General features: G+C 45.4%; 1 protein-coding gene and 1 pseudogene across 1 annotated transcript in view; both read left to right on the plus strand.

Moving 5' to 3' along the window:
* The first annotated feature begins 3,095 nt into the window (after positions 1-3,095).
* Positions 3,096-24,968, plus strand: part of SP6 (Sp6 transcription factor) — a 32,699-nt gene continuing 10,826 nt past the window's right edge. Inside the window, exon 1 of the mRNA XM_056548400.1 lies at positions 3,096-3,120. The gene's annotated coding sequence lies outside the window, so the exon portion shown is untranslated. The remainder of the gene's footprint in view (positions 3,121-24,968) is intronic.
* On the plus strand, positions 10,847-10,929 carry LOC130297191 (U2 spliceosomal RNA; annotated as a pseudogene).

Below are 24,968 nucleotides of genomic sequence, written 5' to 3' on the forward strand. Positions count from 1 at the left end.
CGCACCGGGCACAACATCTGGGGGGGCGTGCTCTCTGGGATAGGAATACTTTCGGTCCGGCTCCCGTGTGTGGCTGCAGGTGGGGGCCAGCCAAAGCATATAAAAACTAATACTATATACTAAAAACCAGGGGGCCTCCAGCTGTTCTAAAACTACAACTCCCAGCATACCCGGACCAGCAAAGGCTGTCCGGGCATGCTGGGAGTTGTAGTTTCCCAACAGCTGGAGGCCCCCTGGTTTTTAGTATACAGTATTAGTTTTTATATGCTCTGGTCGGCCCCCGCCTGCCCCCACACAAACAGGAGCCGGCCCGGGCACATAAAAAGAAGTATTCCTATCCTGGACATCCCTGTGTCCCGAAAAATCTTTTCGGGACATAAGGATGTCCCCCGGTCACTCACCATTCCCCGGCCAGCGCACGTCCTCCTTCGTTCCTTCGCTTCTCCGCCTCTATGGTTGACGTCCCGTGCGTACAACCATAGAGACGCAGGAGGACCGCAGGATCATCCCAGGAGGACGCGTGCTGGTCGGGGCCTGGTAAGTGACCGGCGGCGCGTCATCTTCTTCAGTGTTCCGGTCACCGCTCCCCCGGTCCCGGCACCTACCGCTATGTTCCATAGGCCATAGCAGTAGATGTGACCCCGGGCCGGAGGAGCGGTGACCGGATCACTGTGGGGGCAGCAGTACAGACATACAGCCTCCAGCCATACACTGTATATGGCTGGAAGCTGTATGTCTGTGGGGTGGGGGGGAAGCTGCCTACTATTGTGGGGGAACTGCTGACCTAATGTGGGGGGGGGGGGCTGCCTACAAATGTGGGGGAGCTGCCTAATATTGTGGGGGGAGGAGCTGCCTAATATTGTGGGGGAACTGCCTACTATTGTGAGGAACCTGCCTACTATTGTGGGGGAACTGCTGACCTAATGTGGGGGAGCTGCCATCTAGCCCAGTCTTGGATCATCTCCAGGGTATGGTTCCATTTTGATGTTTAGTTTTTGTTCTTGATATTTTTTGTCGTTTACGATGGTTGTGAGACGACATATAATAGCGCGGCCCATGCTAGGTTACTACATTTGTAGATTTGTATTCATAGACCTGCTGATAATGTGGAGAATGTGTAATGCATGTTCGCACTCAATAAAGTGTTTGAAAATAAACTTGTATTTAGATGCATTTTACTTTAATTACATCAATATTTTCATAACAAACAATACATGTGCTTAGGGGGTAAGGGTTTCTTTAACTAATCTAGTGGAAGAGACTCGAGTGCTAAAATCCACGGGTTAGGGGGCGCAAATTACTTGCTTTGCCCCGGGTTCTGACAACCCACGCTACGTCACTGCTCGGGACATGTGTCTTGGGTGTTCAGTGCTAGCAATTCAACTGATGTTAATAAAAACATATATTTGGCTAGTACTATGGTGTATAATGGCGCAAATTTGTTCAACGCAAATAATGCGGAGAGAGTCAGAACTAAGGTAATTGGTTCTTAAAGGGGTACTCCGCCCCTAGACATCTTATCTCCTATTCAAAGGATAGGGGATAAGATGTCTGATCTGGGGACCCCCACGATCTCAGCTGCGGTACCCCAGACATCCGTTGCATGGAGTGAACTTCGCTCCGTGCCAGATGACTGGCGATGTGGGGCAGAGGTTTGTGATGTCATGGTTACGCCCGGCTCGCGATGTCACGGCCATGCCCCCTCAATGCAAGTCTATGGGAGGGGGCGTGGCTAGTGCCATCACAACCGGGGCATGGCCTTGCATTGCATAGACTTGCATTGAGGGGGCATGGCCGTGACATCACAACCGGGACATGGCCGTGATGTCACGAGCCTCAGTTGCAGCACCCGACGCTCTAAAAGAATGCCGAGTGCAGCAGGGAGATCGCGGGGGTCCCTCTGCTGGGGACCCCCGTAATCTCCCTGTTGCACCCAGCGTTCGTTTAGATAGGGATAAGATGTCTAGGGCCTGAGTACCCCTTGAAGAGCCATCTGAATTCCAGAATTTAGAAGCAATCTGATCGGTGGCTGGTGGTAACTCCTCCGCTTTCTTTTGCACCAGTTTTGATAAATCTGACCCATTGTACATAAAAATGTGATGCAGTATTTAAAGACAACAACTTGTACCAGTTTAACTGCAGTCTGGCCGGGTTATTTTACAGCACTTTAATGACTAATTGTGACCTCCAGTATTTCTTGCAGACGCACTAGCTTATGTGTTCCACCTTGAGTAGACACTCGGAGTGTGAACAGCCGATGGTCTACCGTCTAATCCAGGTGTTCTCCCGGTGTCACACGATTACTGTGGATGCTGTCATTGCTTCCTTCCTAAGCACACCATACATCCTGCAGACTATCAGGCGCTTTTTACATTTCCTTTACTAATGTACATCTCACAGGTAATCCTTCAAATCCCTCTTCCTTTCTTGTGTGTTTCAGCAGTCTGCTGGGTGACACACCCCTCCTTTTTAGTGAGTTGAACTTCACAGGGGAAAGCATTGCGAACCACACGAAGGGTTAAAGTCATCAGAGAGCTGGAGGTGGAGCCCCACTGGGAAAAAGGCAGAGGTGCAACCTGGAAAGTTTAGGTGTGAGAGAGGAGCAGCCTGGAACTGAAAGTATTTCAGGAGCCGAGTGTGGATGGGAACAGATGCTGCTGCTGCGTTCTCTAAGCATGGATGTGTGCAGAAGACTTATAACAAAAGCCATTCTGAGATCTCCATAGGAGACTTGGTTACTGGATGTCCCCAAACATCTCCTCTCAAGGCAATGACTGCCCTATAACCATAGACTACAGATCAGCTGCAGTCCTACTATTGAGATTGTCAATGTGTCAATGGACGATACAAAGTCTCTTCATTCTAAGGACATAACAAAAATCCTGATTCCTTAGACTGGAGAAAAAGAAGACGAAAGAAGAAGCATCTCCAAGAACAGACAGAAAGGGCACATAAGGTTAATGCGCCTCGGTACCCTCAACTTTAAAGACCAAATATCGGGAGAATCACTCACAAATGGACTTCACATTCTTGACCACATGATATTCCAAGAGGGGCCAGACTGGTGATCTTTCTTCGCATCTTGAAGACATCTGCATTGGAAGTGTCCAGATTGTAAAGGTATGTAGGTGTAATAGTCTAGCCACTGACCCTTCATGACCTTACAACTCTGACAAGACCAACTTGAAGGTCTTAAATGACATTTTTATTTTATTTGGAAAGTAGCATTTTATGATCGTAAATTGAAGCTAGAAAAGCCAAAGGGACGAACAGGCGTCCTGCACTCACCGCATAGAACCTCGTTAATCAGCTCCCATCTCGGGCTTTCCAGTAGCGGTGGTGCTAGGACAATGTAGACAGCAATCAATAATCGAAAAGCCAAAGGGACGAACAGGCGTCCTGCACTCACCGCATAGAACCTGGTTAATCAGCTCCCATCTCGGGCTGCTCCTCCGGCAGGGACTTCCAAACGATGTGGGGCGCTCAGCGCCCCACATCGTTTGGAAGTCCTTGCCGGAGGAGCAACCCAAGATGGGAGCTGATTAACCAGGTTCTATGCAGTGAGTGCAGGACGCCTGTTCATCCTTTTGGCTTTTCTATTATTGATTGCTGTCTACATTGTCCTAGCACCACCGCTACTGGAAACGGCTGGTTATCCTACATGGATTGTTCGTGTCCATCTCGAGTAGCTGCGGGCTGAAGGTATCAGTGCCACTTAGTTTCTTTCTTGATTGCTATAAATTGAAGTTACATTTTAGGTATATGGATATTAAGCAAGGCACAGAACTAGCATAAGGACTAAAAGTTGGCAAAAAAAGTCAATTTTCAAATTCTAAAATGTACAAAATTGCTCATTCGAGAGTCACTTGATAAATGTAAAATTTCTCCAATAAAATAGTAATGGAATCCTTTCCCACAAATCCAGTGTATTCACAGCCCTTAAAGGTTAAAGGAGTATTTGTCACGATGCCGGCTGGCAGGTAGTGGACCCTCTGTGCCAGAGAGGGATTGGCGTGGACCGTGCTAGTGGACCGGTTCTAAGCCACTACTGGTTTTCACCAGAGCCCGCCGCAAAGCGGGATGGTCTTGCTGCGGCGGTAGTGACCAGGTCGTATCCACTAGCAACGGCTCACCTCTCTGGCTGCTGAAGATAGGCGCGGTACAAGGGAGTAGGCAGAAGCAAGGTCGGACGTAGCAGAAGGTCGGGGCAGGCAGCAAGGATCGTAGTCAGGGGCAACGGCAGAAGGTCTGGAAACACTGGCAAGGGACACACAAGGAACGCTTTCACTGGCACTAAGGCAACAAGATCCGGCAAGGGAGTGCAAGGGAAGTGAGGTAATATAGGGAGTGCACAGGTGATAACCCTAATTGGAACCACTGCGCCAATCAGCGGCGCAGTGGCCCTTTAAATCGCAGAGACCCGGCGCGCGCGCGCCCTAGGGAGCGGGGCCGCGCGCGCCGGGACAGAACAGACGGGGAGCGAGTCAGGTAGGGGAGCCGGGGTGCGCATCGCGAGCGGGCGCTACCCGCATCGCGAATCGCATCCCGGCTAGCAGCAGGATCGCAGCGCCCCGGGTCAGAGGACGTGACCGGGGCGCTGCAGCGGAGGAGGTGAAGCGAGCGCTCCGGGGAGGAGCGGGAACCCGGAGCGCTCGGCGTAACAGTACCCCCCCCCTTGGGTCTCCCCCTCTTCTTGGAGCCTGAGAACCTGAGGAGCAGACTTTTGTCAAGGATGTTGTCCTCAGGTTCCCAGGATCTCTCTTCAGGACCACAACCCTCCCAGTCTACTAAAAAAAAATTTTTCCCTCTGACCTTTTTGGCAGCCAAAATCTCCTTGACCGAGAAGACGTCCGAGGAGCCGGAAACAGGAGTGGGAGGAACAGATTTGGGAGAAAAACGGTTGAGGATGAGTGGTTTGAGAAGAGAGACGTGAAAGGCATTAGGGATACGAAGAGAAGGAGGAAGAAGAAGTTTATAAGAGACAGGATTAATTTGACACAAAATTTTGAAAGGACCAAGATAGCGTGGTCCCAACTTGTAGCTAGGGACACGGAAGCGGACATATTTAGCGGAGAGCCATACCTTGTCTCCAGGGGAAAAAACGGGGGGAGCTCTTCTTTTCTTATCCGCGAACCTCTTCATGCGTGAAGAAGCCTGTAAGAGAGAATTTTGGGTCTCTCTCCATATAATGGAAAGGTCACGAGAAATTTCATCCACAGCGGGCAGACCAGAGGGCAAGGGGGTAGGGAGGGGGGGAAGAGGGTGACGGCCGTACACCACGAAAAATGGGGATTTGGAGGAAGATTCAGAGACCCTGAAGTTATACGAGAATTCGGCCCATGGAAGGAGATCTGCCCAGTCATCCTGGCGGGAGGAAACAAAATGTCGCAAATAATCACCCAGGATCTGGTTAATTCTTTCTACTTGTCCATTGGACTGGGGATGATATGCAGAGGAAAAATTTAATTTAATCTTGAGTTGTTTACAGAGAGCTCTCCAGAATTTAGACACGAATTGGACCCCTCTATCCGAGACAATCTGCGTAGGCAACCCGTGAAGACGAAAAATGTGTACAAAAAATTGTTTAGCCAACTGAGGCGCAGAAGGAAGACCAGGAAGAGGAATGAAATGTGCCATTTTGGAGAATCGATCAACGACCACCCAAATAACGGTGTTGCCACGGGAAGGGGGTAAATCAGTAATAAAATCCATACCAATCAGAGACCAAGGCTGTTCGGGGACAGGCAGAGGATGAAGAAAACCAGCGGGCTTCTGGCGAGGAGTCTTATCCCGGGCACAGATAGTGCAGGCTCGCACAAAGTCCCCAACATCCGTCTCCAGAGTCGGCCACCAATAGAAGCGGGAGATGAGTTGCACAGATTTCTTGATGCCCGCATGACCTGCGAGATGGGAGGAGTGACCCCATTTGAGGATTCCGAGGCGTTGGCGTGGAGAAACAAAGGTCTTTCCTGGAGGAGTCTGCCTGATGGAGGCAGGAGAAGTGGAGATCAGGCAGTCAGGTGGAATGATGTGTTGCGGAGGGAGATCAACTTCTGAGGCATCCGAGGAGCGAGAGAGAGCATCGGCTCTAATGTTCTTATCGGCAGGACGAAAGTGAATCTCAAAATTAAATCGGGCAAAGAACAGAGACCACCGGGCCTGGCGAGGATTCAGCCGTTGGGCCGACTGGAGGTAGGAGAGGTTCTTGTGGTCGGTGTAGATAATAACAGGAAATCTTGATCCCTCCAGCAGATGCCTCCATTCCTCAAGTGCTAATTTAATGGCTAGAAGCTCTCGATCCCCGATGGAGTAGTTCCTCTCCGCTGGAGAGAAGGTCCTAGAGAAAAAACCACAAGTGACAGCATGCCCGGAAGGATTTTTTTGTAGAAGAACAGCTCCAGCTCCTACTGAGGAGGCATCAACCTCCAATAGGAAGGGTTTGGAAGGGTCAGGTCTGGAGAGCACGGGAGCCGAAGAAAAGGCAGACTTGAGTTGTTTAAAGGAGTCTTCTGCTTGAGGAGGCCAGGACTTGGGATCAGCATTTTTATTGGTTAAAGCCACGATAGGAGCCACAATGGTAGAAAAATGTGGAATAAATTGCCTGTAATAATTGGCGAACCCCAAAAAGCGTTGGATAGCACGGAGTCCGGAGGGGCGTGGCCAATTTAAGACGGCAGAGAGTTTGTCTGGATCCATCTGTAGTCCCTGGCCAGAGACCAAATATCCTAGAAAAGGAAGAGATTGGCATTCAAACAGACATTTCTCAATTTTGGCATAGAGTTGGTTGTCACGAAGTCTCTGAAGAACCATACGGACATGCTGGCGGTGTTCTTCTAGATTGGCAGAAAAAATTAGGATATCGTCCAGATATACCACAACACAGGAGTATAATAGATCACGAAAAATTTCATTGACAAAGTCTTGGAAGACGGCAGGGGCATTGCACAGTCCAAAGGGCATGACCAGATACTCAAAGTGTCCATCTCTGGTGTTAAATGCCGTTTTCCACTCGTCCCCCTCTCTGATGCGGATGAGGTTGTAGGCGCCTCTTAAGTCCAATTTAGTGAAGATGTGGGCACCTTGGAGGCGATCAAAGAGTTCAGAGATGAGGGGTAAGGGGTAGCGGTTCTTAACCGTGATTTTATTAAGACCGCGGTAGTCAATGCAAGGACGTAGGGAGCCATCTTTTTTGGAGACAAAGAAAAATCCGGCTCCGGCAGGAGAGGAGGATTTACGGATAAAGCCCTTTTTTAGATTCTCCTGGACGTATTCGGACATGGCAAGAGTCTCTGGGGCAGAGAGAGGATAAATTCTGCCCCGGGGTGGAGTAGTACCCGGGAGGAGGTCGATAGGGCAATCATAAGGCCTGTGAGGAGGTAGAGTCTCAGCTTGTTTTTTGCAGAAAACATCCGCGAAGTCCATATAGGCCTTAGGGAGACCGGTTACTGGAGGAACCACAGAGTTACGGCAAGGGTTACTGGGAACCGGTTTTAGACAGTTCTTGGAACAAGAGGACCCCCAACTCTTGATCTCCCCAGTGGACCAATCCAGGGTTGGGGAATGAAGTTGAAGCCAGGGAAGTCCAAGGAGAATCTCCGAGGTGCAATTGGGGAGGACCAAAAGTTCAATCCTCTCATGATGAGATCCGATGCTCATAAGAAGGGGCTCCGTGCGGAAACGTATGGTACAGTCCAATCTTTCATTATTTACACAATTGATGTAGAGGGGTCTGGCGAGACTGGTCACTGGGATGTTGAACCTGTTGACGAGAGAGGCCAAAATAAAATTTCCTGCAGAACCAGAGTCCAAGAAGGCCACTGTAGAGAAGGAGAAGGCAGAAGCAGACATCCGCACCGGCACAGTAAGACGTGGAGAAGCAGAGTAGACATCAAGGACTGTCTCACCTTTGTGCGGAGTCAGCGTACGTCTTTCCAGGCGGGGAGGACGGATAGGACAATCCCTCAGGAAGTGTTCGGTACTAGCACAGTACAGGCAGAGGTTCTCCATACGGCGTCGTGTCCTCTCTTGAGGTGTCAGGCGAGACCGGTCGACCTGCATAGCCTCCACGGCGGGAGGCACAGGAACAGATTGCAGGGGACCAGAGGAGAGAGGGGCCGAGGAGACGAAACGCCTCGTGCGAACAGAGTCCATATCTTGGCGGAGTTCCTGACGCCTTTCAGAAAAACGCATGTCAATGCGAGTGGCTAGGTGAATAAGTTCATGTAGATTAGCAGGAATTTCTCGTGCGGCCAGAACATCTTTAATGTTGCTGGATAGGCCTTTTTTGAAGGTCGCGCAGAGGGCCTCATTATTCCAGGACAATTCTGAAGCAAGTGTACGGAATTGTACGGCATACTCGCCAACGGAAGAATTACCCTGGACCAGGTTCAACAGGGCAGTCTCAGCAGAAGAGGCTCGGGCAGGTTCCTCAAAGACACTTCGGATTTCCGAGAAGAAGGAGTGTACAGAGGCAGTGACGGGGTCATTGCGGTCCCAGAGCGGTGTGGCCCATGACAGGGCTTTTCCGGACAGAAGACTGACTACGAAAGCCACCTTAGACCTTACAGTGGGAAACAGGTCCGACCTCATCTCCAGATGCAGGGAACATTGGGAAAGGAAGCCACGGCAAAACTTAGAGTCCCCATCAAATTTATCCGGCAAGGATAAGCGTATCCCAGGAGCGGCCACTCGCTGCGGAGGAGGTGCAGGAGCTGGCGGAGGAGATGACTGCTGAAGCTGTGGTAGCAACTGTTGTAGCATAACGGTCAGTTGAGACAGCTGTTGGCCTTGTTGCGCAATCTGTTGTGACTGCTGGGCGACCACCGTGGTGAGGTCAGCGACAACTGGCAGAGGAACTTCAGCGGGATCCATGGCCGGATCTACTGTCACGATGCCGGCTGGCAGGTAGTGGACCCTCTGTGCCAGAGAGGGATTGGCGTGGACCGTGCTAGTGGACCGGTTCTAAGCCACTACTGGTTTTCACCAGAGCCCGCCGCAAAGCGGGATGGTCTTGCTGCGGCGGTAGTGACCAGGTCGTATCCACTAGCAACGGCTCACCTCTCTGGCTGCTGAAGATAGGCGCGGTACAAGGGAGTAGGCAGAAGCAAGGTCGGACGTAGCAGAAGGTCGGGGCAGGCAGCAAGGATCGTAGTCAGGGGCAACGGCAGAAGGTCTGGAAACACTGGCAAGGGACACACAAGGAACGCTTTCACTGGCACTAAGGCAACAAGATCCGGCAAGGGAGTGCAAGGGAAGTGAGGTAATATAGGGAGTGCACAGGTGATAACCCTAATTGGAACCACTGCGCCAATCAGCGGCGCAGTGGCCCTTTAAATCGCAGAGACCCGGCGCGCGCGCGCCCTAGGGAGCGGGGCCGCGCGCGCCGGGACAGAACAGACGGGGAGCGAGTCAGGTAGGGGAGCCGGGGTGCGCATCGCGAGCGGGCGCTACCCGCATCGCGAATCGCATCCCGGCTAGCAGCAGGATCGCAGCGCCCCGGGTCAGAGGACGTGACCGGGGCGCTGCAGCGGAGGAGGTGAAGCGAGCGCTCCGGGGAGGAGCGGGAACCCGGAGCGCTCGGCGTAACAGTATTGTTACTCCGATGTTAAGCCTTCATCTCTCTCCATTGTAGGACATTGACTTAATTAGCTGCTTATTTGTAGATGATTACGTAGATTACATTGAAATCTTAAAAGCATCATGCCGATCGTCTCACTGAGCTATAGGCATTAAGGGAGATTTGTAGTGGGACAGCATGGGTCTAATAGGTGTTGTGACAACTCAACAATTGCATGTGGATTTTGGATTTCACAGCATTATGGCGACACTAGAATTTGGTAAATGTTGCCCTTGAGGATTGATAAGTGGGGATAAGGAATTTCCATAGAGATATTATCTGATAGCAATTATGCACCTGTCTAAGCGTAAAAAAATGAGGTTTTGCCATGTGCTACAGGTACTAAAAGAGGTGTAGTCAATGTGAGGAATTTCCGTGATTTGCATGTCATGCAAATCCCTATTCACAAGGACTAACACAGGCCTGGAAACATTCACGGGGGAATTTATCAATGCTTGACACCAGAAAACTAGCGTGAAAAGTCACAAATGTTAGCATAAGCCTCATTTTAGCGGAAAAGTTTGCGCCTTTTACATTGTTTGCATTAAATATTGAAACCTTTTTTTGCACTAATCTGGTGTCAGTCATTGATAACTACCCTTCCTCCCCAATGGAGCTGCACAAAATCCATGTTGAAAGCCAAAATTACCACTGATAAATATTTTGAATTATTTTTTAGACAGTGTTAAACTGGGGTTCTGAAGGCCACCTAGATAAATGATACTAAGCACCCACCCTCCATCAATACAGGACATGTATGTTTCCATTGCAAACTCAAGACGTTTCATTGAGAAACTGGCGCAGTTGCTTGAGGTTGTGGGGGTTTATTTGGTTAAATGAAAGTACCCCAGCTGCTCCCAATTGTTCTGATTTATCCAGGTAAAATGTAAGAACCTGTGACTTTCTATTGAACATAAATTTTGGAAGAATGAAAAACCAATGGACGTAACTATGCATTCCCTATAGGTAAATAAAAGACAAAATAATGTAACGTTTCCATTTCTGTTGCCACTACTGGTTCGTAACACCACAACCACAGTCCCAAGAGAGGAGGCCCAAAACTTGTTCACCCTCTCGCTCACCCCTTGCTCTCCAGTCTCCTGGAAATTAAAACTGATTTCCCTCCTCAAGTTGGGAAGGTAAATGTGCCCACCTCAGCTCAGCCCACCTCTATGAATCATTCATTCTTATAGTTTGTATTTAGTTTCATTTGTAAATGCAAGGAGTCCTCACCCTTCTTGGCCTTTTGGCTAAGATCAAGTGTAGTGTCTGTTCTTATCAGTTTCATGCTGGTGGGCCATACAACACCAGTATGGAGCTGGCGGGGATGGGTGCTGCATGGTAGGGGGCAGGTGTACCGGGGCGTTCCGGGCCTGGTGCCACGTAACCAGCTCAACGGCTGCCCTGATGTGACCTGTTTCCTCCAGGTCTCGCCATTAGGTTGGGGGGTGTAGAGCCGAGGTACTTCTGTGCCTCGGGGAGGGGTGACCCTGAGCTGCCAAAACTCACTGGGTATTATAGCTCACTGAGTGAACGCACTGCACCATATACTCTTCACCTTTGGCCCTCACCCTTGTTATCCCGGCCTTCTGGCTAGCATCAGGGAAATTTTTATAGATCTGGCTGGATGACCGGGCAGTATATCTTCACTTATTTATTATTTTTGTATGTCACTGTGCCATGTTGCATGTTTTTATTTGTACACAGGATTGTCAGGATGCGGTAGCCCTTCTGGGTGTCCCTCCTGGCGGTCTAATGGAGGTGTGTGTGGCCATTAGGTTCCTCACCTCCCTGCAACCCCTGAGCATCTTGGCTTTGGTCAAGATGCCATCAGTATACGGCTCCTTGGCTGATACCTTGGTTAACGCCTAGGTTGAAGCCAGGTGCATTTTCAGCCCCTAAGTAGCTTCGGCGAAAAAGGGCATTGAACCTGGATCCTTGCAGGTGCCTTTTAGCCCGGAGGTGAAGGGTAGGTTTGTTGGGGGGGGCCTCTCTCCTGTTGGAGAAGGGCTTAGCGATAGACCGCATCCTTTGTGCACTTTTTTTTTGTGTGACACGTTTGCACTTTTTCTTGCACTTTGGGCGATAGAGAGCACTTGCCTCAGCTCTTAAAAATTTTTTTTTAAAAAGTCCTCACATTTTAGATTTATAGTGTGGTTATGTTAATAGAGGTTTTATGTCTGTCCTTCGATTAGTTTAACTGCAATAGTGTATAAGAAATCTGAACATTTTTTGCTTAGTGCACAATTGCTTCGTCTGCATGGCCGTCTTATGGCTCCATACAGGAGCTGTATATTTAGCACCCGGGACAGAATTGGATCCCATATACAAAAATCTAGAAATTCTGAAATTCTATAGCGAGTGGAAATCCCTTCAGGTATCTCTGTTATAACAAAGCTAAAAATGGAACAGCTTAGTAGCCAGAAGCTTCACAGAAAAGGGTGTAATTGCTTCCAAAGCCAGACGTCATGTCTTTTACTAGATCCTATATGTCGAGAAGAAGCCGCTCTCAAATGTTGTTTTATTCACCCATACTCAATGCAACATTTCAACTCTTCAACGGGGCCATTCTCCAGCTTTATATGTATATAATGTAGCAAGAAGAAGAAAAAAGAAACGGAGCACTCACGTTCTTGACCTGTTTCCAAAGGCAGGAAAAGCCAACTTCAATCGCGGTCTTCCATAGTGGGGAGGCGGTAGATGGTACGGGGGAAGTCTCAGATGCCGGCCACCGACCGTATCACACCCACTGGCGCTTCGTCAGGCCGTGTACACGGCCTGACGAAGCGCCAGTGGGTGTGATACGGTCCGTGGCCGGCGTCCGAGACTCCCCCCGTACCATCTACCGCCTCCCCGCTATGGAAGACCACGACTGAAGTCGGCTTTTCCTGCCTTTGGATACAGGTCAAGAAGGTGAGTGCTCCGCTTCTTTTTTCTTCTTCTTGCTACATTGTATATAAAACTTTACAACGAGAGCACCTTCAGATACCCCCCTTTTTTGGTTTCCTCTAGCCTATACAGGGTTTGGCTTATTAGCAACACCTGTTTCATCATATTGCTCCAGCTCACACAGTGCGGTTTTCTTTAATACCGGTGCCGTTTACACCTTGTGTTTCTTCTTCTATTTTCTTCTTACTGGATGTTTTATATGTATATGGCTTTCACCTGTTGTTGGTCAAGGGGGCACTAAATGTGGTCGGTGCCATCCTTCTGTTAATGCTTATTGGTCATTTTACTAGCAATAAACTCTGAAAGGTGAATTGACTGGCAAATGACCAAACTGCTCTATAACCAATGAAAACATATGCACATGGCAATGCCTGGTAAAGCCTTCCCTGGCCAATGATTTAGACAAGTGTACTATCTCAAAGTGTATCAAATTCCAGACGGGAAGTTTACTTACACTTTAGGGAATGATCTCTATCAATGACAATACCTAATTACTTATTATGCAAATAGAACTAATCTTTGGCCTAACTAGGTCATTGATGATAACAGGATTTCAATAGACGAGAATGTAAAGCACATTAGTTTGAGTCTTTAGAAGACTAGATTTTTATTCTTAAATGGGTTTTTATAAGTTATAGAGGTTGTGTCATGGGAGAACATCTTTATTTTAGATTGACATATTTTCTTCCATGACTTTAGAAAGGTTAAATAACTGATACCTTCCCTGGTCCAAAGATCTATTGGTGTCAGATGTGCATCGGTAATCAATTTCGTAAAGGGTATATGCCTTTATGCCCATAAACTGCATCAAGAGACCCACACTTTATAACCCCTTATCTAGCTGCAAAAGATCCAGTGACTTAAAGGGGTACTCTGGTAAAAAACAAATACATTCAAAAAGAAAAATAACTTCCTGTGGAGCATACAGCAGCTGTTAAAGGGGTACTCTGGTGAAAAACTTTTTTTTTTTTTTTTTTTTTATCAACTGGTGCCAGAAAGTTAAACAGATTTATAAATGACTTCTATTTAAAAATATTAATCCTTCCAGTACTTAATCAGCTGCTGTATACTACAGAGGAAGTTCTTTTCTTTTTAAATGTCCTTTCTGTCTGACCACAGTGCTCTCTGCTGACACCTCTGTCTGTGTCAGGAACTGTCCAGAGCAGGAGAGGTTTGCTATGGGGATTTGCTCTCCTACTCTGGACAGTTCCTCACATGGACAGAGGTCTCAGCAGAGAGCACTGTGGTCAGACAGCAAGGAAATTCAAAAAGAAAAAGAACTTCCTGTGGAGCATACAGCAGCTGTTAAGTACTGGAAGGGTTAAAGGACAACTGCAGCGCAATATACACTTATCCACTATCTACAAGATAGGGGATAAGTGTTTGATCGCGGGGGGTCTTGTAGATAGGGGATAAGTGTATATTAAGCTGCAGTTGTCCTTTAAGATTTTTTAATAGAAGTAATTTACAAATCTGTTTAACTTTCTGGTAACAGTTGATTTAAAATAAATTGTTTTCCATCAGAGTACCCCTTTAATCTTCAAATATAAAAGCCACCTTGACCGCCAATGTTAAGTATGCCTGTTATGATAGCTAAATTATTCTAAGGTAACTGGGCCAATATTGTGGTGTCATGAGTTCGAATAATGGTGCACAGTAAAAAATTAAGTTGATGTACGGAATCTCACTTTTCCCCCCCAACACACTTTTTAGATCGCTTGGCGCATATTTATTCTCGGTTTCTTGGCTCTGGTTTTAGTTAAATTCACATTGTTGGTGTGAGCCATTTAGTAGGTGCCTACTAGAGATGAGCGAACTTACAGTAAATTCGATTAGTCACAAACTTCTCAGCTCGGCAGTTGATGACTTTTCCTGCATAAATTAGTTCAGCTTTCCGGTGCTCCTGTGGGCTGGAAAAGGTGGATACAGTCCTAGGAGACTCTTTCCTAGGATGGTATCCACCTTTTCCAGCCCACAGGAGCACCGGAAAGCTGAACTAATTTATGCAGGATAAGTCATCAACTGCCGAGCCGAGAAGTTCGTGACGAATCGAATTTACTGTAAGTTCGCTCATCTCTAGTGCCTACCATCTAAGAAGTATGCTATCTTTATTTTAGTAATATTTCTAGATCTTACCAATTCAATCCATAGAAGTATATTACACAAATCACATGTGCTGTCATGACAATTGAGGAACCTTTAGTCAATGCTAATGATTCTGAGACAGGTGTTAACACATTTTTCAGAATTAGGAAGCTTATATTTCTTACAGACAGAATAGTTAGTATTACAGAATATACTTATACCAGCAACATTTTTAGAGTGCATGATCCGCATATTGAAGGAGCTGTGCGGATAATTGGGACCCACCTATTTGCATTCATGTTACATTTAATCATTATATAGATATATATTAAAAATTCTTTGTGAAGTTGATTAATTTTTGCATAGCCATGCATTTTGAACATTGTTAAAGGGGTTATCCAGGAAAAAAAAAAACTTTTTATATATCAACTGGATTCAGAAAGTTCAGAAACAGATTTGTAAATTACTCCTATTAAAAATCTTAATCCTTTCAGTACTTATGAGCTGCTGAAGTTGAGTTGTTCTTTTCTGTCTAAGTGCTCTCTGGTGACACGTGTCTCGGGAACTGTCCAGAGTAGAAGCAAATCCCCATAGCAAACCTCTTCTACTCTGTGCAGTTCCCGAGACAAGCAGAGATGTCCGCAGAGAGCACTGTTGCCAGACAGAAAAGAACAACTCAACTTCAGCAGCTGATAACTATTGGAAAAATTAAGATTTTTTAATAGAAGTAATTTACAAATCTGTTTCACTTTCTGGAGGCAGTTGATATAAAACAAAAAGTTTTTTCCTGGAATACCCCTTTAAGGAATGCAACATACATTTCATTATCTATCTATATTATATATATATATATATATATATATATATATATATATATATATATATATAAAACTCAATTGGGGAGACTTATCAAAACCTGTACAAAGGAAAAGTGGAGCAGTTGCTCACAGCAATCAATCAGCTTCTTTCATTTTTGATAAATCCTCTGAAAAATAAGAAGCAATCTGATTGGTTGCTATGGGCAACTGCACCACTTTTCCTATGCATAATTAAAATCTCCCCAAATATGTTCATGTATGTATGTATTTAGATTAAACTTGGTACAAATGCTATTTATATGTCAACTAGAAATATAGTATGTGAGGGTGTATTTTTTTATATATCTGAAGTACAGTGCTGTTCTATGGGACTTCCAGTACATCTCCTGATCGCATTTCCCACAAAGATTGCCCAGGAATTTTAAACATTGCTGATGATTGTCCAGCAGGATGGTGCAGAGGATAGTTAGTGTGAGGAAAGGGATATGAGTCAGGGGTATGAGGATAGGATATGGGTTTGGGATATGAGGATGGGATATAAGGGTGGGATATGGGTTTGGGATATGAGGGTGGGATATGAGGACGAGATATGAGGATGGGATATGAGGGTGGAATATGGGTTTGGGATATGAGGGTGGGATATGAGGATGGGATATGAGGATGGGATATGAGGGTGGGATGTGGGTTTGGGATATGAGGATGGGATATGAGGGTGGGATATGGGTTTGGGATATGAGGACGGGATATGAGGATGGGATATGAGGATGGGATATGAGGGTGGGATATGGGTTTGGGATATGAGGACGGGATACGAGGATGGGATATGAGGACGGGATATGAGGACTGTATATGAGGTCGGGATGTGAGGTTGGAATATGAGGACGGGATATGAGGACTGGATATGGGGACGGGATATGGGGACGGGATATGAGGACGGGATATGAGGACGGGATATGAGGACGGGATATGAGGACGGGATATGAGGACGGGATATGAGGACGGATATGAGGACGGGATATGAGGACGGGATATGAGGACGGGATATGAGGACGGGATATGAGGACGGATATGAGGACGGGATATGAGGACGGGATATGAGGACAGGATATGAGGACGGGATATAAGGACGGGATATGAGGACGGGATATGAGGACAGGATATGAGGACGGGATATAAGGACGGGATATGAGGACGGGATATGAGGACTGGATATGAGGACGGGATATGAGGACGGGATATGAGGACGGGATATGAGGAGGGGATATGAGGACAGGATATGAGGACAGGATATGAGGACGGGATATGAGGACGGGATATGAGGAGGGGATATGAGGACGGGATATGAGGACGGGATATGAGGACAGGATATGAGGACAGGATATGAGGACAGGATATGAGGACGGGATATGAGGACGGGATATGAGGACAGGATATGAGGACAGGGTATGAGGAGCGCTATTGTTGCTTTTCCTCTCCCACAAGGTTTAGGTAAGAAGACTGGGCAAAGATATTTGTGTGTTCATCTGGTTTCAGGTGGGCGCCCATTTTAAGCCCAACTATGGGTCTAACTACTATAACTAAACACATCATAGGGATCTATAATACTATTATCTCAGGTCATTGTGGGCAGCCTCCAGCTGTTGCAGAACCACAACTGTAAACAAGCCTGGACAGCCAAGGGCTGTCTGGGCATGCTGGGAGTTGTAGTTTTGCAACAGCTGGAGGCAGACTGGTTGTGAAATACTAATATAGATGCTAAAATCGATTCCTATGCTTATCTGTAACTGGTCATGTTAAGTATTAAATAAGGAGTTTTTGCTTTTGAATGCACTGTTGTATGTCAGACAATGTATGCTAATAGAATCAGCCACATTCAATATAGTAAAACCCTTCTATATCCAGTGACTACACCAGGCAGAGTGGACAGCTAGGGAGGGGGACTGATTTATATTCGGAGGGGAGAACATTCTAGTAATGTACATTATATGCTCCTGCGTGACTAATGAGAGGAGCCCCGGGGCGGCAGGATGGTTGGGCCCACACTTAAGTTCTAGGCGATACTTGTATAATTATTACAATTAATCATTTCTCGTAGATCAGCTGCCAGGATTCCATTTTCAAGTTGAAGTTTGAATAATGATGGATCTAATCCCTCATCATCCGAACAAATTGCCAGAACAAAGTGTTTGCTGTCAATGACTGGAATTCAGTCAGCTTAGGAATACCTGACAAAAAAAGACTGATCAGTACTAATGGGGTTGTGTCTATTTTAGTCATATGAAATATTGTATATTCTATTTCATGGTAGCAAAATAGGACGTCACAAAATCTTTGTGAAACTCAATGTCAACGATCTATGGCTGTAAGATGTTACAATGTTCTACCTCTGCAACAGGAATGGGGTAATAAATTGTGGTTTTATGCACAGCGTATACCGGCCTCTGTGCCGATCTTCTCTCTGCTTCTTCAGCTTGCTTCTGCAGGCTAGATTAGCAGAGTGCCGATAACACTGATCAATGGTATGCAAGGCTATGTTCACACGCCAGAATTTCTGCAGGGAATTCTGAAAATTCTGCATGCATTTATAGCTAATAAACCTCAATGGGATTCCACTGTCCTGTTCACACACCAGAATTTCTGCTGCAGAATTTCCGCTGCAAGAATTCTACTGAAGTGAATTGGCTATAAATGCATGCAGAACTCAATGCAGAAATTCTGCCCGGCCTAAGGCTGCATTCACATGACAGAAATGCCGCCAATCTGCATCAATTCTGCATCTGTATTGGTTCGGTGCAGAATTCTGCAGTTTTAAAACACATGCGGAATTTGTGCAGAATCCCTGCAGAAATTTCCGCACGGATTCTGCATGATTCCGTATCTCAGTAAAAAGATTTTTTTTCAATTGAACAGTGATAGTTTGTGCAGATTTCTAGCATCTGTAGAACCCTTATTTATTCCGCATGCATTCCGCACAAATTCGGCATTGGCTTCAATGGGATTCCGCAGCCGAAGTCCGGAAAAATATAAGACCAGACTTATAACTTATAACAGAATTTTAGCAGCGGAATTCCGGTGTACAAGAAAGATATAGTGGAGGTGGAGAGGGTTCAAAGACGGGCAACCAGAGTAATACGGGGAGGGAATGGGAGGACTACAGTACCCAGAAAGATTATCAGAATTAGGGTTATTTAGTTTAGAAAAAAGAAGGCTTAGGGTACGTTCACATGGGCGGATTTATTTTTGGGTTTCCCGCTGCGTATTTGAAAGGGGGTGAGCTCTTCTCAGCTGTCCACAGCAGATTTTCCACGGTGGAATTTCCGCTGTGGAAAATCCGCCGCAGACCCTACTGACTTCAATGGAGCTTGCGGCGGATTTTCCGCTGCGGAAAATCTGCTGTGGACAGCCGAAAAGAGCTCACCTCCTTTCAAATACGCAGCGGGAAACCCGTTGTTGACCTAATAACTATGTATAAATATATCAGGGGGCAGTACAGAGATCTCTCCCATGATCTATTTATACCCAGGACTGTATCTATCACAAGGGGGCATCCTCTACGTCTAGAGGAAAGAAGGTTTCTAACCAGCCCAGACGGGGGTTCTTTACTGTAAGAGCAGTGAGACTGTGGAATTCTCTCCCGGAGGAGGTGGTCATGGTGAACTTGGAGAAAGAGTTCAAAAGGGGTCTGGATGCATTTTTGGAGAATAATAACATTACAGGTTATGGATATTAGATTTATAGGGACAGAACGTTGATCCAGGGATTTATTCTGATGCCATATTGGAGTCGGGAAGGAATTTTTACCACTAAGATGAGGGTTTTCTGCCTTCCTCTGGATCAACTCAGTAGGGACTCATTAGGGTTATAGGTTGAACTTGATGGACTCTGGTCTTTTTTCAACCTTATGAACTATGTAAATTCTGCTATGTGAATGACAGTGCGGAATCCTATTAAAGTTAATGGGCAATAAATTTAGGCAGAATTCTGCACAAAAAATTCTTGCAGAATTTCCGTTGTGTGAATGCGAATGTGAAAGAGTTCCCTGTGGGGACTAAAATATAGTGAATAAAATGTGTTAGTAGTGAATAGTAAATAAAAAGTGTTAATAAATGTAAATAAGCCCCTCCCCTAATAAAAGATTAAATTACCCCCCTTTTCTAATTTTTTTATAAATTAATGTAAACAAAAATAGCACACATGAACAAATGTGGTATCTCCGCATGTGTAAATGTCCGAACTATTAAAATATAACATTAAGAAAACTGCACAGTGAATGGCATAAACCTAAAAAAAAGAAAACCGGAATCACAGATTTTTGGTTACTTCCTATATCAGAAAAACATGAATAAAAAGCGATCAAACATGGTACCGATAAAAACTACAGATCATGGTGAAAATAGGAGCCCTCATACATCCCCAAATTCAGAAAAATAAAAGTGTTCGGAAAAGGGTAGGAAAAGGACAATTTCAATCTTACTTATTATCATACAAAAAGTTATCAATCATTTTTAAAATAAAAAGTAGTAAAATAAAACAAAACCTATATAAATTGGGTGGCGATAATATGTCACTTTAATGGTAAAGTGCACTGTATAAAAACCTAACCCCCCCCCCCACCCCCAACATATATTTTGTGGTTATTATGTCAGTATTATGTCAAATGTCATATTTATGTCAGTACAAAGTATAATTGTACAATAATGCAAAAAAAGGTGGAAAATTGAAAGACTTATGGCTATTAAAAGGTGAAGAGAAAAAAATGAAACCGCAAAAATAAATCACGTTGTCCTCTAGAGGTTAAATGTATCGTTCACAGATCTCCCCAAAATGAAGGTCTTTTTTTATATATATCCTTTTAGAACATATGAACGTCATATGTTTCTTATATTATGTGCTTGACAGTGGTTTGCATTTTCTTTCAAAAAGTTTTTTTAAGGCTATGTTTACACATCATCTTTACAGCATTCATCGTACCAATAAAACATCATGTTTTTTTTTGGGGGGGGGGGGGGGAATCAATGCTTACATTCTTTTATTTAATAGCCATTATTTTAGAAAAATACAGACTTTTTTGAGCAAAAGACGACTACATTAAAAAACATTGTCCATTTTTTGTGGAAAAATTATGGGACCAAAAAAACGTAATTTAAAATTTAATTTTTTTTTTTTTTTTTTTGCCAAAACCTGTAGTGAAACTGACAAAGAAAAAAAAAATAAAAGTAAAAGATGTGGACTTCTTTTTATGAGTTTTGTACCCACTTGGCTAAAAGTACTGAACAAAATACTATTGGGGTGATAAAGAAAAGTGTGTGCACCAGAATTTCTTTAGTTGTTTGTTGTGTTATTAAAATTTTTTAGAACAGAATTAGACCCAAAAAAATTGTTTTTGCACCATGCTCACCAAGGAGGCGGGGCTTAGTAAAAAGTGGGTGGCTTTATTTTAAAGAGGTGGGGCTAAATGTGCCAAAAAAAGGGGGGAAAAAATAAAAACCACAGCCTTTGGCTATCTGGGCAAGCTGGGAGTTAGGAGTTTTACAACAGCTTGAGGCACAATGGTTTGGAAACAATGGTATAGTCAATTGTGCATTATAGGCCAAATTAAATATGGTTTAGTGAAATGCCCCAGATTTGGAACATTTTGTTGCATTTGCGTTTATTTATTTATTTACATTTATTGAATAATATGTCATGCCAACTGTTAGTATAACAAAAGAGCAATGATCCAGCACTTGAAATTGCGAAAAGCTTTGTTGACGATCACTGGACACGAGTTAAACCAACCATACCATCAGACACGTTTCGAGCGCATGCGTTCTTCTTCGGTGATCACCAAAGAATAGCGCATGTGCTCGAAGAGCGTCTGATGGTATAGTTGGTTTAACTTGTGTCCAGTGATCTTCAACAAAGCTTTTCGTAATTTCAAGTGCTGGATCATTGCTCTTATGTTCAATGTTGGAAGTGCCCAGCCGGCACTATCACGAGGTGGTGAGCTGGCAATTTTCCACATTTTGTTCACAACTGTTAGTATAGCATTGTCTGCTATTTCATTTTATTAGCTTTACTGTGCCCGTCAAAGTGGACACTGTCAGGATCCGGACTGGTATCACGGGTGGTGGATCCTCTGTGTCAGTGAGGTGATGGCGTGGGCCGTACCAGGGGAACGGAATCTAAGGGGTTACTGGTTTTCACCAGAGCCCGCCGCAAAGCGGGATGGACTTGCAGCGGCAGGTAACCACCAGGTCGTTCCACCCGATAGCGACTCAACCTCACTGACAGCTGAGACAGGCGCGGTACACAGGGACAAGGCAAGAGCAAGGTCAGACGTAGCAGAAGGTCTGGGCAGGCAGCAACGGTTCGTAGTCAGGGGCAATGGCAAGGGTCTGGGTACACAGGCAATGGAACACACAGAAACGCTTTCACAGGGCCCAAGGCAACAAGATCCGGCAGGGACAGGAAGGGGAAGTGGGTTTATATAGAGTAGGGAGTGTAAGGAACCAATTGGGCCAGGCACCAATTAATGGTGCACTGGCCCTTTAAATCTGAGAGACCCGGCGCACGCGCGCCCTAGAGAGCGGGGCCGCGCGTGGTGGGACTCAGCAGGAGGACGGGGCAGGTTAGAGACACGGGGCGCGATCCGAGAGCAGGCATGTCCCTCACCTCGGATCGCGTCCCCTCCGGGAACATGGAAGCAGCGCTCGCGGTCAGCTGTGTTGACCGGAGCACTGCATACAGAAGCACGCCGCGAGCACCCCGGGGAAGCAGCGGGACCCGGAGCGCTCGGCGTGACAGACACCTTTTCTCTCTCTTCTCCTCTGGGTAGTCGAAGGGATCCCTGGCATGTGAGACAGATACTGCTAAAACCCTGCTCACCATCCCCTCTGACATTTACTCAGGTAGGCCCAGTAAAGCTATTGATAAGGAACAGCAGATAGCACTATACTAAGATCATTCCTTTAATAGTTGATGACATAAGTAAATGTAAGTCCCAAAAAAATGTTAAGAATTTGCAGCAAAATTTAACAATGCAATTTAACAACCTTGAGCTTGAGTCGTAGCCATTTTGTAATATAGACAACTTTTGGGGCAGGGGGGGGAGGTGATTGGGGGTGAGGCATGATGGTACGAAAAAAGCAATTCTAGAGTAGTTTTTTAAATTTTTTTATTTAGTAATATTTTTTGGTATCAGTGGATGCACTGACACCAAGTTTGAATGCTTGTTTTCTTTCTCGTAAATAAGTTTTACTTTTTTTGTACTCTGTTGCAGTGTTTTATGCCTATCAGGGTAAAAATGACAGGCATCCTATCAGGGACGAAGAAGCATGCAAAGATGGCAGAACTGAGAGGCTTTATAAGGCCCCTGACTACTATGTAAATCTAGCAGGTTAAATGGCCGGGATCTAAGTTATCTCTGATCCCACCTACTGCAGCATGGTCTCAACTGTATGTTTTAACCCCTTAAGGACTCAGGGTTTTTCCGTTTTTGCACTTTCGTTTTTTCCTCCTTACCTTTTAAAAATCATAACCTTTTCAATTTTCCACCTAAAAATCCATATTATGGCTTATTTTTTGCGTCGCCAATTCTACTTTGCAGTGACATTAGTCATTTTACCGAAAAATGCATGGCGAAATGGAAAAAAAAATCATTGTGCGACAAAATCGGAAAAAAAACGCCATTTTGTAACTTTTGGGGGCTTCCGTTTCTACGCAGTGCATATTTCGGTAAAAATTACACCTTATCATTATTCTGTAGGTCCATATGGTTAAAATGATACCCTACTTATATAGGTTTGATTTTGTCGCACTTCTGGAAAAAATCATAACTACATGCAGGAAAATTTATAAGTTTAAAAATGTCATCTTCTGACCCCTATAACTTTTTTATTTTTCCACGTACGGGGCGGTATGAGGACTCATTTTTTGCGCCGTGATCTGAAGTTTTTATTGGTATGATTTTTGTTTTGATCTGACATTTTGATCACTTTTTATTCATTTTTTAATGTTATAAAAAGTTAACAAAATACGCTTTTTTGGACTTTGGAATTTTTTTGCGCGTACGCCATTGACCGTACGGCTTAATTAATGATATATTTTTATAGTTCGGACATTTACGCACGCGGCGATACCACATATGTTTATTTTTATTTTTTTTTACACTGTTTTATTTTTTTATGGGAAAAGGGGGGTGATTCAAACTTTTATTAGGGAAGGGGTTAAATGACCTTTATTAACACTTTTTTTTTACTTTTTTTTTGCAGTGTTATAGGTCCCATAGGGACCTATAACACTGCACACACTGATCTCTCATCCTGATCACAGGCGTGTATTAACACGCCTGTGATCAGCATTATCGGCGGTTGACTGCTCCTGCCTGGATCTCAGGCACGGAGCAGTCATTCGTCGATCGGACACCGAGGAGGCAGGTAAGAGCCCTCCCGGTGTCCGATCAGCTGTTCGGGACGCCGCGATTTCACCGCGGCGGTCCCGAACAGCCCGACTGAGCAGCCGGGATACTTTCAGTTTCACTTTAGAAGCGGCGGTCAGCTTTGACCGCCGCTTCTAAAGGGTTAATACCGCACATCGCCGCGATCGGCGATGTGTGGTATTAGCCGCGGGTCCCGGCCGTTGATTAGCGCCGGGACCCACGCGATATGATGCGGGATCGCGGCGCGATCCCGCTTCATATCGCGGGAGCCGGCGCAGGACGTAAATATACGTCCTGCGTCGTTAAGGGGTTAAAGGGGTTAACCACCATCAGGTGATTTAAATACGTACCTGCCAGACAGTAATGGGCATGCTTTGGAAGGATCTGTGCTTGTCTTGGGGTTAAATGGCTGTGTTGCAAAAGTACCATAATGCTGTGACTATCTTTTTGTGAACTGGCTATTTCCTGTTGGAGTTCATTATCTCGAACTACAAATCCCATGTTGCCTTGTTTGTTAGTGTGAGGTCCCTTTTCTCCCTCCCACACATCAGCCACCCCACCCATTGAAACACACCTGTGATCCTTTCTATGCAACAGACCAGTGTTTTGTGACCAGGGTGCCTCCAGCTGTAGCTAAATAAAAATTCTTGCAGATTGATCTCCCTCCCACCCAGCGGTCGCTTCACCCATTGAAGCAAAGACAGGCTCCCTCTGGACACCTGACTAGTGATGTATGTCTCGGGCCGCACTGCAACCTTGGAAAACCTGAGACGACACTCATTTTGTATGCTGTTAAAAATAAACATTGGGCCAAAAATCACAGAAGCATTGTGAGACCAGCATGAAACACCGGTACAGACACTATGTTATGAACTACACTAATTTTACTGCCCCTGTAGCATAGTCAAATAAAAAATAATCCTAGAATAACCCTTTAAACGTGCAGTGTGGTGCAGAACACATACAACAAAAAACATATGTGTGGTGTGTATGAATGCCTCACATCTTACAATCTTTTGCAGAGTACATTTTATTTGCATGGCAGGTCTTCTCATGTAAACCTTTTAGTTGGAAATTTGAA

Source organism: Hyla sarda, chromosome 12 (genome assembly GCF_029499605.1).
Source record: "Hyla sarda isolate aHylSar1 chromosome 12, aHylSar1.hap1, whole genome shotgun sequence".
Lineage (NCBI taxonomy): Eukaryota > Metazoa > Chordata > Amphibia > Anura > Hylidae > Hyla > Hyla sarda.